The 14385-nt window shown below is 45.0% G+C and overlaps 1 non-coding gene and 12 pseudogenes across 1 annotated transcript; all 13 read left to right on the top strand.

Annotated features, from left to right (window-relative positions):
* The first annotated feature begins 373 nt into the window (after nucleotides 1-373).
* LOC148268147 (5S ribosomal RNA) lies at nucleotides 374-492 on the top strand (annotated as a pseudogene).
* Nucleotides 493-1377: 885 nt separating this feature from the next.
* LOC148268146 (5S ribosomal RNA) lies at nucleotides 1378-1496 on the top strand (annotated as a pseudogene).
* Nucleotides 1497-1705: 209 nt separating this feature from the next.
* LOC148268145 (5S ribosomal RNA) lies at nucleotides 1706-1824 on the top strand (annotated as a pseudogene).
* A 559-nt stretch (nucleotides 1825-2383) lies between these two features.
* Nucleotides 2384-2494, top strand: LOC148268144 (5S ribosomal RNA; annotated as a pseudogene).
* Nucleotides 2495-2698: 204 nt separating this feature from the next.
* LOC148268143 (5S ribosomal RNA) lies at nucleotides 2699-2817 on the top strand (annotated as a pseudogene).
* An 878-nt stretch (nucleotides 2818-3695) lies between these two features.
* LOC148268142 (5S ribosomal RNA) lies at nucleotides 3696-3814 on the top strand (annotated as a pseudogene).
* A 209-nt stretch (nucleotides 3815-4023) lies between these two features.
* On the top strand, nucleotides 4024-4142 carry LOC148268141 (5S ribosomal RNA; annotated as a pseudogene).
* Nucleotides 4143-5093: 951 nt separating this feature from the next.
* Nucleotides 5094-5212, top strand: LOC148268140 (5S ribosomal RNA; annotated as a pseudogene).
* Nucleotides 5213-6340: 1128 nt separating this feature from the next.
* LOC148268139 (5S ribosomal RNA) lies at nucleotides 6341-6459 on the top strand (annotated as a pseudogene).
* Nucleotides 6460-8521: 2062 nt separating this feature from the next.
* Nucleotides 8522-8639, top strand: LOC148268138 (5S ribosomal RNA). Its single transcript, XR_015818158.1, has one exon. It is a non-coding gene; the product is annotated as a 5S ribosomal RNA (ribosomal RNA).
* Nucleotides 8640-10791: 2152 nt separating this feature from the next.
* LOC148268137 (5S ribosomal RNA) lies at nucleotides 10792-10909 on the top strand (annotated as a pseudogene).
* A 1239-nt stretch (nucleotides 10910-12148) lies between these two features.
* Nucleotides 12149-12266, top strand: LOC148268136 (5S ribosomal RNA; annotated as a pseudogene).
* A 1273-nt stretch (nucleotides 12267-13539) lies between these two features.
* Nucleotides 13540-13658, top strand: LOC148268135 (5S ribosomal RNA; annotated as a pseudogene).
* The last annotated feature ends 727 nt before the right edge of the window (nucleotides 13659-14385 follow it).

Below are 14385 nucleotides of genomic sequence, written 5' to 3'. Positions count from 1 at the left end.
AGCACGAAATGAAACAGGTGCGATCATACCAGCACTAATGGAACGGATTCTATCAGAACTCCGTAGGTAAGGGTGCTTGGGCGAGAGTAGTACTAGCATGGGTTACCTCCTGTGAAGTCCTTATATTTCACCCATTTTCTTGTGAAGTTCTCGTGTTGCACCCATTTTCTTTTCTTCAGATGTGTTGTTCGACGTTACGCGCGACTTTAATTATGGTCCGCTGATTTATTCGCAAATGTGAGTCACGGCGCCATGGCATTTTACTTGATATTTGAACGAGAACGAGAGGTGCAGTGCGTACGCACATGGAAACAAATGACGGGAGGGGGAAGAAAGGAGAATGAGTTTATGTATTTGCAGCGTGAAATTAAACAGGTGCGATCATACCATCACTAATGCACCGGATCCCATCAGAACTCTGCAGTTAAGTGTGCTTGGGCGGGAGTAGTTCTCGGATGGGTGACCTCCTGCGAAGTCCTCGAGTCGCACTAATTTTTTTTTTCAGACGGGTTGTTCGACATTACGCGCGACTGGAACTAGGGTCCACTGATTTATACGCAAATGTGAGTCAAGAAGCAGGGGCATTTTAATCGATATTAGAACGAGAAGGAGAGATGCAGAGTGCACGCACAAGGAAACAAATGATGGGAGGGGGGATAGAGGGAGAAAAAATGTATGTATTTGAAGCACAGAATGAAACATGAGCAATCATACCAGCACCAATGCAACGGATTCTATCAGAACTCCGTAAGTTAAGGGTGCTTGGGCGAGAGTAGCACTAGGATGGGTGGCCTCCTGCGAAGTCCTTATATTTCACCCATTTTCTTAGGAAGTTCTCGTGTTGCACCAATTTTTTTGGAGATGATTCTTTCGACGATACGCGCGACTTGAATTATGGTCCGCAGGTTTATTCGCAAATGTGAGTCACGGCGTCGTGGCATTTTACTTGATATTAGAACGAGTACGGGAGGTGCAGTGCGCACGCACAAGGAAACAAATGACGGGATGAGGAAGAAAAGAGAAGGAGTGTATGTATTTGAAGTGCAAAATTAAACAAGTGGCATCATACCAGAACTAATGCACTGGATCCCAATAGAACTCTGTAGTTAAGTGTTCTTGGGAGAGAATAGTACTCGGATGGGTGACCTCTTGGGAAGTCCTCGTATCGCAACAATTTTTTTTAGATGGGTCGTTCGACCTTACGCGCGACTGGAGCTATGGTCCGCTTGTTTATACGCAAATGTGAGTCAAGAATCTGAGGCATTTTAATCGATATTAGAACGAGAATGAAAGGTGCAGTGTGAACGCACAAGGAAACAAATGATGGGAGGGGGGGAGGGAAGAAGGAGTGTATGTATTTTCAGCACGAAATTAAACAGGTGCGGTCACACCAGCACAAATGCACCAGATCCCATCAGAACTCCGCAGTTAAGTGTGCTTTGGCGAAAGTAGTACAATGATGGGTTACCTCCTGGGAGGTTCTCGTGTTGCACCCATTTTCTTTTTTTTAGATGTGCCGTTCGACGTTACGCGCGACTTTAATTATGGTCCGCAGATTTATTCGCAAATGTGAGTCACGGAGCCGTGGCATTTTACTTGATATTTGAACGAGAACGAGAGGTGCAGTGCGCACGCACAAGGAAACAAATGACGGGAGGGGGAAGAAAGGAGAAGGAGTTTATGTATTTGCAGCGCAAAATTAAACATGTACGATCATACCAGCACTAATGCACCGAATCCCATCAAAACTTCGCAGTTAAGTGTGCTTGGGCGAGAGTAGTACTCGGATGGGTGACATCCTAGGAAGTCCTCGTGTCGCACTAATTTTTTTTTCAGACGGGTCGTTCGACGTTACGCACGACTGGAAATATGGTCCGCTGGTTTATACGCAAATGTGAGTCAGGAAGCAGGGGCATTTTAATCGATATTAGAACGAGAAGGAGAGATGCAGAGTGCACGCACAAGGAAACAATTGATGGGAGGGGAGGGAAGGAGAAGGAGTGCATGTATTTTCAGTACCAAATAAAACAGGTGCGATCATACCAGCACTAATGCAACGGATTCTATCAGAACTCCGTAGGTAAGGGTGCTTAGGCGAGAGTAGTACTAGCATGGGTTACCTCCTGCGAAGTCCTTATATTTCACCCATTTTCTTGTGAAGTCCCCGTGTTGCACCCATTTTTTTGTAGATGATTCTTTCGACGTTACGCGCGACTTGAATTATCGTCCTCAGGTATATTCGCAAATGTGAGTCACGGCGCTGTAGCATTTTACATGATATTAGAACGAGAACGGGAGGTGCAGTGCGCACACACAAGGAAACAAATGACGGGTGGGGGAAGAAAGGGGAATGAGTTTATGTATTTGCAACGCGAAATTAAACAGGTGCGATCATACCAGCACCGGATCCCATTAGAACTCCGCAGTTATGTGTGCTCGGGCGAGATTAGTACTCGGATGGGTGACCTCCTGGGAAGTCCTCGTGTCGCACCAATTTTTTTTCAGACGGGTCGTTCGACGTTACGCGCATCTGGAACTAGGGTCCGCTGTTTATACGCAAATGTGAGTCAAGAAGCAGGGGCATTTTAATCGATATTAGAACGAGAATGAGAGGTGAAGTGTGAACGCACAAGGAAACAAATGACGGGAGGGGGAAGAAAGGAGAAGGAATGTATGTATTTGCAGCGCGAAATTAAACAGGTGCGATCATACCAGCACTAAAGCTCCAGAAGCCATCAGAATTCCGCAGTTAAGTGTGCTTGGGCAAGAGTAGTACTCGGATGGGTGACCACTTTGGAAGCCCTCGTGTTGCACCTATTTTTTTTCGGATGGGTGGTTCGACGTTACGCGCGAATGGAATTATAAACGCTGGTTCATTTGCAAAGGTGAGTCACGGTGCCGGGGCATATTACTTGATATTAGAACGAGAAAGAGAGATGTAGACTGCACGCACAAGGAAACAAATGACAGGAGGGGGGATGGAAGGAGAAAGAGTGTATGTATTTGGAGTGTAGAATGAAACGTGAGGGATCATACCAGCACTAATGCAACAGATTCTATCAGAACTCCGCAGTTAAGGGTGCTTGGGCGAGAAAAGTACTCGGATGGGTGACCTCCTGCGAAGTCCCTATATTTCACCCATTTTCTTGGGAGGTCCTTGTGTTGCTCCCATCTTTTTGCAGATGATTCTTTCGACGTTATGCGTGACTTGATTTATGGTCCGCAGGTTTATTCGCAAATGTGAGTCACGGCGCCGTGGCATTTTACTTGATATTAGAACGAGTACGAGAGGTGCAGTGCGCACAAGGAAACAAATGACGGGAGGAGGAATAAAAGAGAAGGAGTGTATGTATTTGAAGCGCAAAATTAAACAAGTGGCATCATACCAGCACTAATGCACTGCATCCCATCAGAACTCTGCAGTTAAGTTTGTTTGGGCGAGAGTAGAACTCGAATGGGTGACCTCTTAGGAAGTCCTCGTATAGCAACAATTTTTTTTCAGATGGGTCGTTCGACGTTACGCGTGACTGGAACTATGGTCCGCTGGTTTATACGCAAATGTGAGTCAAGAATCAGGGGCATTTTAATCGATATTAAAACGAGAAGGAGAGGTGCAATGTGAACGCACAAGGAAACAAATGATGGGAGGGGGGGAGGGACGAAGGAGTGTATGTATTTTCAGCACGAAATTAAACAGGTGCGGTCACACCAGCACAAATGCACCGTATCCCATCAGAACTCCGCAGTTAAGTGTGCTTTGGCGAAAGTAGTACAATGATGGGTTACCTCCTGGGAAGTTCTCGTGTTGCACTCATTTTCTTTTTTTCAGATGTGCCGTTCGACGTTACGCGCGACTTTAATTATGGCTCGCAGATTTATTCGCAAATGTGAGTCACGGCGCCGTGGCATTTTACTTGATATTTGAACGAGAATGAGAGGTGCAGTGCGCACGCACAAGGAAACAAATGATGGGAGGGGGAAGAAATGAGAAGGAGTGTATGTATTTGCAGCGCGAAATGAAACAGGTGCGATCATACCAGCACTAATGCAATGGATTCTATCAAAACTCTGTAGGTTAGGGTGCTTGGGCGAGAGTAGTACTAGGATGGGTGACCTCATGAGAAGTTCTTGTGTTGCACCATTCTTTTGTCAGATAGGGCGTTAAACATTACGCAAGACCGGAATGACAGTCTGTCAATTCGTTTGCAAATGTGAATCACGGCGCCGGAGCATTTTGTTTAATATTTTTTGTGCCTTCAATTAAAGTCCATCACGTGATAAGAGTGTTATTACGGTTCATATGGGCATGAGTCGAAGCGCCGGGGCATTTCGCTTAATATTAGAACAAGAAACAGAGGTGAGGTCTGCGCGTATAACAAAACAAATGACGGGAGGGGGGAGGGAAGGAGAACGGGCACATGCATTTGTATCGCGGAATGGGACGAGTGCGATCAGACCAGCACTAATGCACCGAATCCCATAAGAACTATGCAGTTAAGTGTCCTTTGGTGAGAGTAGTACTAAGATGGCTAACCTCTTGGAAAGTTATTGTGTTACACCTGTTTTTTTTTGCACATGAGACAATAAATGTTATGCGCGACTGGAACTATGGTCCGCTGGTTTATTCGCAAATGTGAATCAAGGCACCGGGGCATTTTACTTGATATTAGAACGAGAAGCACGGTGCAGTGTGCACGCACAAGGAAACAAATGACGGGAGGGGGGAGGGAAGGACAAGGAGTGTATGTATTTGCAGAGCAAAATGAAACGGGTGTGATCATACCAACACCTATGCATCGGATCCCATCAAAACTTTGCAATTAAGCGTGCTTGGGCGAGAGCAGTGTTAGGATGGGTGACCTCTTGGGAACTCCTTGTGTTGCACCCATTTTTTTGCAGATGAGGCATTCGACGTTATGCGCGACTGGAACTATGATCTGCTGGTTTATTTGCAAATGTTAATCAATGCGCCGGGGCATTTTACCTGATATTAGAATGAGAAGAAGAGGGGCAGTGTGCACGCACAAGGAAACAAATGACGGGAAGGGGGAGGGAAGTAGAAGGAGTGTATATATTTGCAGCACTAATGAAATGACTGCGATCATACCAATACTAATGCACCAGATCCATTTAGAACTCCGATGTTAACTGTGCTTGGGCGAGAGTAGTACTTGGATGGGTGACCTCCTGGGAAGTCCTCATGTTGCACCCCTTTTTTTGTAGATGGAGTGTACGACGTTACATGAAACTGAAACTATGGTCCATTGGTTTATTCGTAAATGTGAGTCAAGGCGTCGGGGCATTTTAATTGATATTAAAACGAGAAGCAGAGGTGCAGTGTGCACGCACAAAGAAACAAATGGCGAGAGGGGGGAGGGAAGTAGAAGGAGTGTATGTATTTGCAGTGCGTAATGAAATGGGTGCGATCATACCAGCACTAATGCACCATATCCTGTTAGAACCCCACAGTTATGTGTGTGCTTGGGTGAGAGAAGTACTAGGATGGGTGACCTCCTAGGAAGTTCTCGTGTTGCACCCATTTTTTTGCAGATGGGACGTTTGATGTTACGCGCGACTGGAACTATGGTCCGCTGGTTTATTCGCAATTGTGAGTCAAGGTGTTGGGGCATTTTACTTGATATTAGAATGCAGTGTGCATGCACAAGGAAACAAATAATGGGAGACAGGAGGGAAGTAGATGGACTGTATATATTTGTAGTATAGAATGAAATGGGTGCCATCATACCAGCACTAATGCATCGAATCCCATCAGAACTCTACATTTAAACATGCTTGAGCGAGAGCAGTACTAGAATGGGTGACCTCTTGGGAATTCCATGTGTTGCATCCATTTTTTTGTAGATAGGGCGTTCGACGTTACGCGCCACTTGAACTATGGTCCGTTGGTTTATTTGCAAATGTGAGTCAAGGTGCCAGGGCATTTTACTTGATATTAGAACAAGAAGCAAAGGTGTAGTGTGCACGTGCAAGGAAACAAATGACGGAAGGGGGGAGGGAAGGAGAAGGAGTGCATGTATTTGCAGAAGGGAATGACATGGTTGCGATTAAGTGTTCTTGGGCGAGAGTAGTACTAGGATGGGTGAGCTCCTGGGAAGTTCTCTTATTGAACCTATTTTTTTACAGATTGGATGTTCGACGTTACGCGCGACTAGAACTATGATCCGCTAGTTTATTCATAAATCTTAGTCAAGACACCGGGGCATTTTACTTGATATTAGAATGAGAAGCAGAGGTGCAATGTGCACACACATGAAAATAAATGACGGAAGGGGGAGGGGGGAGGAGAAGGAGTTTAGCTATTTGTAGCGCGTGATGAAATGAGTGTGATAATACCAGCACTAATGCACCGAATCCCATCAGAACTCCGCAGTTAAGTGTGCTTAGGCGTGAGTAGTACTAGGATGGATGACCTCCTGAGAAGTCCTCATGTTGCACCCATTTTTGTGCAGAAGAGGCGTTTAACGTTACGCGCGACTGGAACTATTGTCCGTTAGTTTATTCGCAAATATGAGTCAAGGCATCAGAGAATTTTACTTGATATTAGAACGAGAAATAGATGTGCTGTGAGCACGCACAATGATACAAATGACGGAAGGGGGGAGGGAAGGAGTAGGAGTGTTTGTACTTGCAGCGTGCAATGAAATGAGTGTGATCATACGAGTACTAATGCACCGGATCCCATCAGAACCCCGCAGTTTAGTGTGCTCGGCTGAGACTAGTACTAGGATGGGTGACCTCCTAGGAAGTCCTCGTGTTGCACTAATTTTTTTATAGATGGGGCGTTTGACGTTATGCGCGATTGGAATTATGGTCCGCTGGTTTATTCACAAATGTGAGTCAAGGCGTCGGGGCATTTTACTTGATATTAAAATGAGAAGTAGAGGTGCAGTGTGCACGCAAAAGAAAACAAATGACGGGAGGGGGGAGGGAAGGAGATGGAGTGTATGTATTTGCAGCGCGTAATGAAACGGGTGCGATCATACTAGCACTAATGCACCAGATCCCATCAGAACTCCGCAGTTAAGTGTGCTTGTGCGAGAGTAGTACTAGGATGGGTGCAGTGTGTACGCACAAGGAAACAAATGACGGGAGGGGGGAGGGAAGGAAAAAGAGTGTATGTATTTTTAGTGCGAAATGAAACAGGTGTGATCATACCAGCACTAATGCACCAGATTCCATCAGAACCCGGTAGTTAAGTGTGTTTGGGCGAGAGTAGTACTAGGATGGTGACCTCTCAGGAAGTACTTGTGTTACAACTGTCTTTTTTGCAGATGGGGCGTTAAATATTACGCTTAACCTGAGACACGGTCGGTGGGTTCATTTGTCACCGTGAGTCGCGGCACTAGAGCATTTTTTTTAATATTTTTCATGCATCCATTTATAGTCCACCATGTGAACAACCAAAACAGAGGTGCGACAGGCGGTCCATTCATTTGGGCGTAAGTCGAGGCAATGAGGTATTTTGCTTGATATTACAACTAGAAGTAGAGGTGCGGTGTCCACGCAGAGCAAAACAAATGATCGAAGGGGGGAGGGAAAGAGAAGGGGTATATGTATTTGAAGTGCGGAATGGGACGGGTGGGATCAGACTAGCACTAATGCATCGTATCCCATCATAACTCTACAGTTAAGCGTGTTTGGGTGAGAGTAGTACTAGGATGAGTGACCTCCTAGGAAGTGCTCGTGTTACACCCGTCTTTTTGCGGACAGAGTGTTAAACATTACGCACGACCGGAGCCATAGTCTGCTGGTTCATTTATCAGTGTGAGTCGCCGCACCGAGGTATTTTGCTTACTTTTTTTGGGCACTCATTTATAGTCCACCACATGATAAGAGAGTCATTACGAACATCTTACATATTATAACAACAAAAAAAAAGGTGTTGCGGGTGGTCCTTTAATCTGGGCATGAGTCGAGGCGTCAGGGCATTTTGCTTGATATTAGAACTAGAAACATAGATGCAGTGCGCACGCACAGCAAAAAAAATGACGGGAGAGGAAAGAAAAGGAGAAGGGGTATATGTATTTGCAATGCGAAATAGAAGGGGTGCGATCATACCAGCACTAATGTATCGGATCCCATCAAACTATACAGTTAAGCATGCTTGGGTGAGACTAGTACTAGGATTGGTAACCTCCTGAGAAGTCCTCGTGTTGCACTGTCGTTTTGCAAACGGTGTGTAAAACGATACACGTGATCGGAGCCACAATCCGCTGGCATGAGTCGCGTCGCCAGAAAAATTTTGCTTACTATGTTTTCATGCATTCATTTACAGTCTACCACATAATAAGAGTATCATTACGAGCATTTTACATATTAGAATAGAGAAAAATGAGGTACAGCAAGCGGTCCTTTCCTCTGGGCATTAGTCAAGGCGTCGGGGCATTTTGCTTGATATTAGAACTATAAATATAGGTGCGGTGTGCGCGCATAGTGAAAAAAATGGTTGGTGGTGGGAGGGAAGGAGAAGGAGTATAGGTATTTGCAGCGCGGAATGGAAGGGTGCAACCATACTAGCACTAATACACCGGATCCCATCGAACTCCGTAGTTAAGTGTGCTTGGGCGAGAGCAGTACTAGGATGGGTGACCTTCTGGGAAGTCCTCGTGTTGCACCCGTCTTTTTACAGACGGGGCATCAAATGTTACGTGCAATCAGAGCCACAGTTCGCTGGCATGAGTAGCGATGTTAAAACATTTTGCTTAATATTTTACGTGCATTTATTTATAATCCACCACGTGATAAGAGTCTCATTACGAGAGTCTTACATAGTAGAATAACAAAAAAAGAGGCGCAACGGGCCTCCGTTCTTCTGGGCGTGAGTCGAAGCGACATAGTATTTCGCTCTATATTAGAAATAGAAGCAGAGATACGGTATGCCTGCACAACGAAATAAATGATAGGAGGGGGGAGGGAAGGAGAAGGACTATATGTATTTGCAGCGGGGAATGGGACAGTTGCGATCATACAAACACTAATGCATAGGATCCCATCAGAACTCTGTAGTTAAGCGTGCTTGGGCGAGATTAGTTTTAGGATGGATGACCTCTTGGAAAGTCCTCGTGTTGAACCCATCTTTTTGTAGACGGGCTGTTAAATGTTAAGCGCGATTGGAGCCACAGTCTACCGGTGTGAGTCGCGGGGCCTGAAAATTTGCTTAATATTTTTTGTGCGTTTATTTATAGTCCACTACATGATAAGAGTGTCATTACGAGTATCGTACATAATATAACAATGAAAAACAAGGTGCAGTAGGTGATCCGTTCATCTGGGCGTGAGTCGAGGCGCCGGGGTATTTCGCTTGATATTAGAACTAGAAATAGAGGTGTGGTGTGTGCACACAATGAAACAAATGATAGGAGGGGGGAGGGAAGGAGAAAGGGTATATGTAGTTGCAGCGTGGAATGGAAGGGGTGCGATCATACCTGCACTAATGCACTAGATCCCATCGAATTTCGTAGTTAAGTGTGCTTGGGCGGAAGTAGTACTAGGATGGGTGACCTCCTAGAAAGTCCTCGTGTTCCACTCGTCTTTTTGCTGAGGGGACGTTAAACATTATGCGCGATCAGAACCATTGTCCCCCGGAGTGAGTTACGATGCTGAGACATTTTACTTAATATTTTTCGTGCATTCATTTATAATTCGCCACGTAATAAGAGTGTCATTACGAGTATCTTACATAGTAGAATAACAAAAAATGAGGCATAGCAGGTAGTCCGTCAATCTGGGCGTGAGTCTAGGCGCCAGAGCATTTTGCTCTATATTAAAACTATAAGCAGAGGTGCAGTGTTCGCGCATAGCGAAACAATTAACAGGGGGGAGAGAGGGGGAAAGGGTATATGTATTTGTAGCACAAAATAGAAGAGGTGCGATCATACTAGCACTAATGCACCGGATCCCATCAAACTTCGTAGTTGAGCGTGCTTTAGCGAGATTAGTAATAGGATGGGTGACCTTCTAGGAAGTACTCGTGTTGCGCTCGTCTTTTTGTGGATGGGGTGTTAAATGTTATGCGCGGTAGGAGCCATAGTCCGCCGGCGTGAGTCGCGGTGCCAAAATATTTTGCTTAATATTTTTTGTGAATTCATTTATAGTCCACCACATGATAAGAGTATCATTACGAGCATTTTACATAGTAGGACAACGAAAAAAGAAGTACGATAGGTGGTCCATTTATTTAGGCGTGAGTCGAGGTGCTCGGACATTTCGCTTGATATTTGAACTAGAAACAGAGGTGTAGTGTGCACGCATAGCAAAACAAATGACGGGCGGGGGGGAGGGAAGGAAAGGGGTATATGTATTTGCAGCACAGAATGGAAGGGGTGCGATATTAGCAACACTAATGCACCGGATCCTGTCGAACTCCGCAGTTAAGCGTGCTCTGGTGAAAGCAGTACTAGGATGGGTGACCTCCTACGAAGTCCTCGTGTTCCACCCGTCTTTTTATGGACAGGGCGTTAAATGTTACACGTGACCGGAGCCACAGTCCACCAGTGTGAGTCACGACATTGGGACATTTTTCTTAATATTTTTCATGCATTCATTTGTCATCCATCATGAGATAAGAATGTCATTACGAGTATCTTACATAAGAGAACAATAAAAATAGAGTTGTGGCAGGTGATCTATTCATGTTGGCATGAGTCGAGACACCTGGGCATTTCACTTAATATTATAAACAGATGTGCAGTGTACGCGCACAACAAAATAAATGACTGTAGGGGAGAGGGAAGGAGCATTGGTATATGTAGTTGCAGCATGGAATAGAAAGGGTGCAATCATACCAGCACTAATGCATCGGATCCCATCGAACTTTGTAGTTAAGCGTGCTTGGGCGAGAGTAGTACTAGGATGGGTGACCTCCTAGGAAGTCCTCTTATTGCAGTCATCTTTTTGCAGACAGGACGTTAAACATTACGCGCGATGGGAGATACGGTCCACTAGTTCCTTCGCCTGCATGAGTCGTGGCATTGCGACATTTTGCTTAATATTTTTTGTATATTCATTTATATTCTATTACAAGATAAGAGTATTATTACGAGTATCTTACTTAGTAGAACAACAAAAATAGAGGTGCGGTTGGTGGTATGTTCATCTGGGTGTTAGTCGAGGCGCTAAGGCATTTCGCTATATATTAGAACTAGAAGCAGAGGTGTGGTGTGCGCGCACAGTAAAATAAATGACGGGAGGGGTGAGAGAAGGAGAAGGGGTATATGTATTTGCAGCACGAAATGGAAGTGGTGCAATTATACCAACACTAATTCACAAGATCCCATCAGAACGTCGCAGTTAAGCGTGCTTGGGCGAGTTCTTGGGAAGTCCTCGTGTTGCACCGTTCTCTTTGTAGACGGGGCATTAAATGTTGTGCGGGATCGGAGCGACGGTCTGTCAGATCATTAAAAAACGTGAGTCACGGCGCTGGGGTATTTTGCCTAATATTTTTTGTGCATTCAATTAAAGCCTATCACGTTATTACAAGTATCTTTCATAGTATCTTACATAGTAGAACAACGAAAATAGAAGTGCAACGGGTGATCTATTCATATAGGCATGAGTCGAGGCGCTGGGCATTTCGATTGATATTAGAACTAGAAGCTGAGGTAAGGGGTGCGCGTACAGTGAAACAAATGACAGGAAGGGGGAGGGAAGGAGAAGGGGCACATGCATTTGTAGCACAGAATGGGACGGGTGCGATCAGATCAGCACGAGAATGGGCACATGTATTTGTAGAACGAAATGGGATGGGTGGGATCAGACCAGCACTAATGCACCAAATCCCATAAGAACTATGCTGTTAAGTGTCCTTTGGTGAGAGTAGTACTAAGAATTGTTGACCTCTTGAAAAGTCCTCGTGTTACACCTTTTTTTTGCACATGAGGCATTAAACGTTACGCGTGACCAGAACCACGGTCCGTCGGTTCATTTGTAAACGTGAGTCGCGGCGTCAGAGCATTTTGTTTAATTTCTTTCGTGCATTCATTTCATCTGGGTGTGAGTCGAGCCACCATGGTATTTTGTTTGATATTAGAATTAGAAGAGAGGTGCGAGGTGCACGCACAGCGAGAAAAATGATGAGAATGGGGAGGGAAAGAGAAGGGGTATATGTATTTGTAGCGCGACATGGAACGGGTGCGATCATACCAGCATTAATTCATTGGATCCCATCAGACCTCCGCAGTTAAGCATTTTTGGGTGAGAGTGGTACTAAAATGGTTGACCTCTTGGAAGTCCTCGTGTTGCACTCTTATTTTTGCACGCGAGGCAATAAACGTTATGTGCCACCGAAACCACGGTCCGTCGGTTAATTTACGAATGTGAGTAGCGGCGTCAGGGCATTTTGCTTAATATTTTTCGTGCATTCATTTATAGTCCACCACTATAAGAGTCTCATTATGAGCATTTTACATAGCAGAACAACGAAAAATGAGGTGCGGTGGGCGGTTCGTTCATCTGGGCGTGAGTCGATCCGTCAGGGCATTTTGCTTGATATTAGATTTAGAAGAAGAGGTGCAGGGTGCGCGCACAGCGAAAAAAATGATGGGAAGGGGGAGGGAAGGAGAAGGGGTATATGTTTTTGAAGTGTGAAATGGAACTGGTGTGTTCATACCAGCACTAATCTCTGAATCCCATTAGAACTCCGAAGTTAAGCATTTTTGGGCAAGTGTAGCACTAGGATGGGTGACCTCTTGGGAAGTCTTCGTGTTGTACCCTTCTTTTTATAGACAGGATGTTAAACGTTGCGCTCGGCATCAGGTCATTTTGTTTAATATTTTTTATGCATTCAATTAAAGTTGATCACGTGATAAGAGTATTATTACAAGCATCTTAAATAGTAGAACAACAAAAAACGAGGTGTGGTGGGCGATCCGTTCATATGGCCATGAGTCGAAGCAGAGGTGAGGTGCGAGCACAGCGAAATAAATGATGGGAGGGGAGAGGGAAGGAGAATGGGCATATATATTTGCGGCGCAAACAAGAAAGGGTGCTATCATACCAGCACTAGCTCACCTGATCAAATCAGAACTTCGCAGCTAAGCGTACTTGGGCAAGAGTAGTACTAGGATGGGTGACCTCCGGGGAAGTCCTCTTGTTGCACCTTTTTGTTTTTACAGACGGGGAGTTAAATGTTGCACGGGACCAGAGCGACGGTCCACCAGTTCATTCACAAACGTGAGTCACGGCGTCGGGGCATTTTGCTTAGTATTATTCGTGCATTCAATTTTAGCCCACCACGTGATAAGATTTTTATCACGAGCATCTTACATAGTAGAACAACAAAAAAAGAGGTGCGGCGAGCCCATCATGTGATAAGAGTGTATTTGCGAGCATATTACATAGTAGAACAACAAAAATTGAGGTGCGACGCTATTCGTTCATATGGGCATGAGACGAGGCGCCGGGGTATTTCATTTGATATTAGAATTAGATGCAAAGGTGAGGTGCGCGCATAGTGAAACAAATGACGGGAGGGGAGAGGGAAGGAGAAGGGGTATATGTAGTTGCAATGCAAACTAGAACGGGTGCGATCATACCAGCACTAGTTCACTAGATCCCATCAGAACTCTGCAGTTAAGTGTGCTTAGGTGAGAGTAGTACTAAGATGGGTGATCTCCTAGGAAGTTCTCGTGTCGCATCCTTCTTTTTGCAGACGGGGCGTTAAACATTCAACGGGACGAAGCCATGGTCCGTCGGTTCATTTGCAAACATGAGTCACGGCACTGGGGCATTTTTCTTAATATTTTTTTAGCATTTAATTAAACCCCATCATGTGATAAGAGTGCCACTGCGAACATCTTAAATACTAGAACAACGAAAAATGAGAGGCAACGGGCGATCCGTTCATAGGGGCATGAGTCGAGGTGCCGGGGCATTTTGCTTGATTTAAAACTAGAAGAAGAGATGAGGTGCACGCACAGCGTAATAAATCACGAGAGGGGAGAGTGAAAGAGAAGGGGTATATGTATTTGCGGCACAAACAAGAACAGGTGTGATTATACCAGCACTAGTTAACCAGATCCCATCAGAACTCTGCAATTAAACATGCTTGGGCGAGAGTAGTACTAGGAATGATGATCTCCTAGGAAGTCCTCGTGTTGCACCCTTTATTTTACAGATGGAGCGTTAAACGTTACATGAGACTGGAGTGACAGTCCACCGGTTCATTTGCAAATGTAAGTCACGGCACCGAGGCATTTTGCTTAACATTTCTTCAACATTCAATTAAAGCCCATCACGTGATAATTGTATCATTGCGAGTATCTTAAAAAGTAGAATAACAAAAAATGAGGCTCGGCGGGTGATCCGTTCATTTGAGCATGTGTCGAGGCATTTGGGCATTTCGGTTGATATTAGAACTAAAAGGAG

The sequence above is a fragment of the Carica papaya genome, chromosome 3 (assembly GCF_054855325.1).
Source record: "Carica papaya isolate Zhongbai chromosome 3, ASM5485532v1, whole genome shotgun sequence".
NCBI lineage: Eukaryota > Viridiplantae > Streptophyta > Magnoliopsida > Brassicales > Caricaceae > Carica > Carica papaya.
This window is presented reverse-complemented; position numbering and strand designations above follow the sequence as displayed.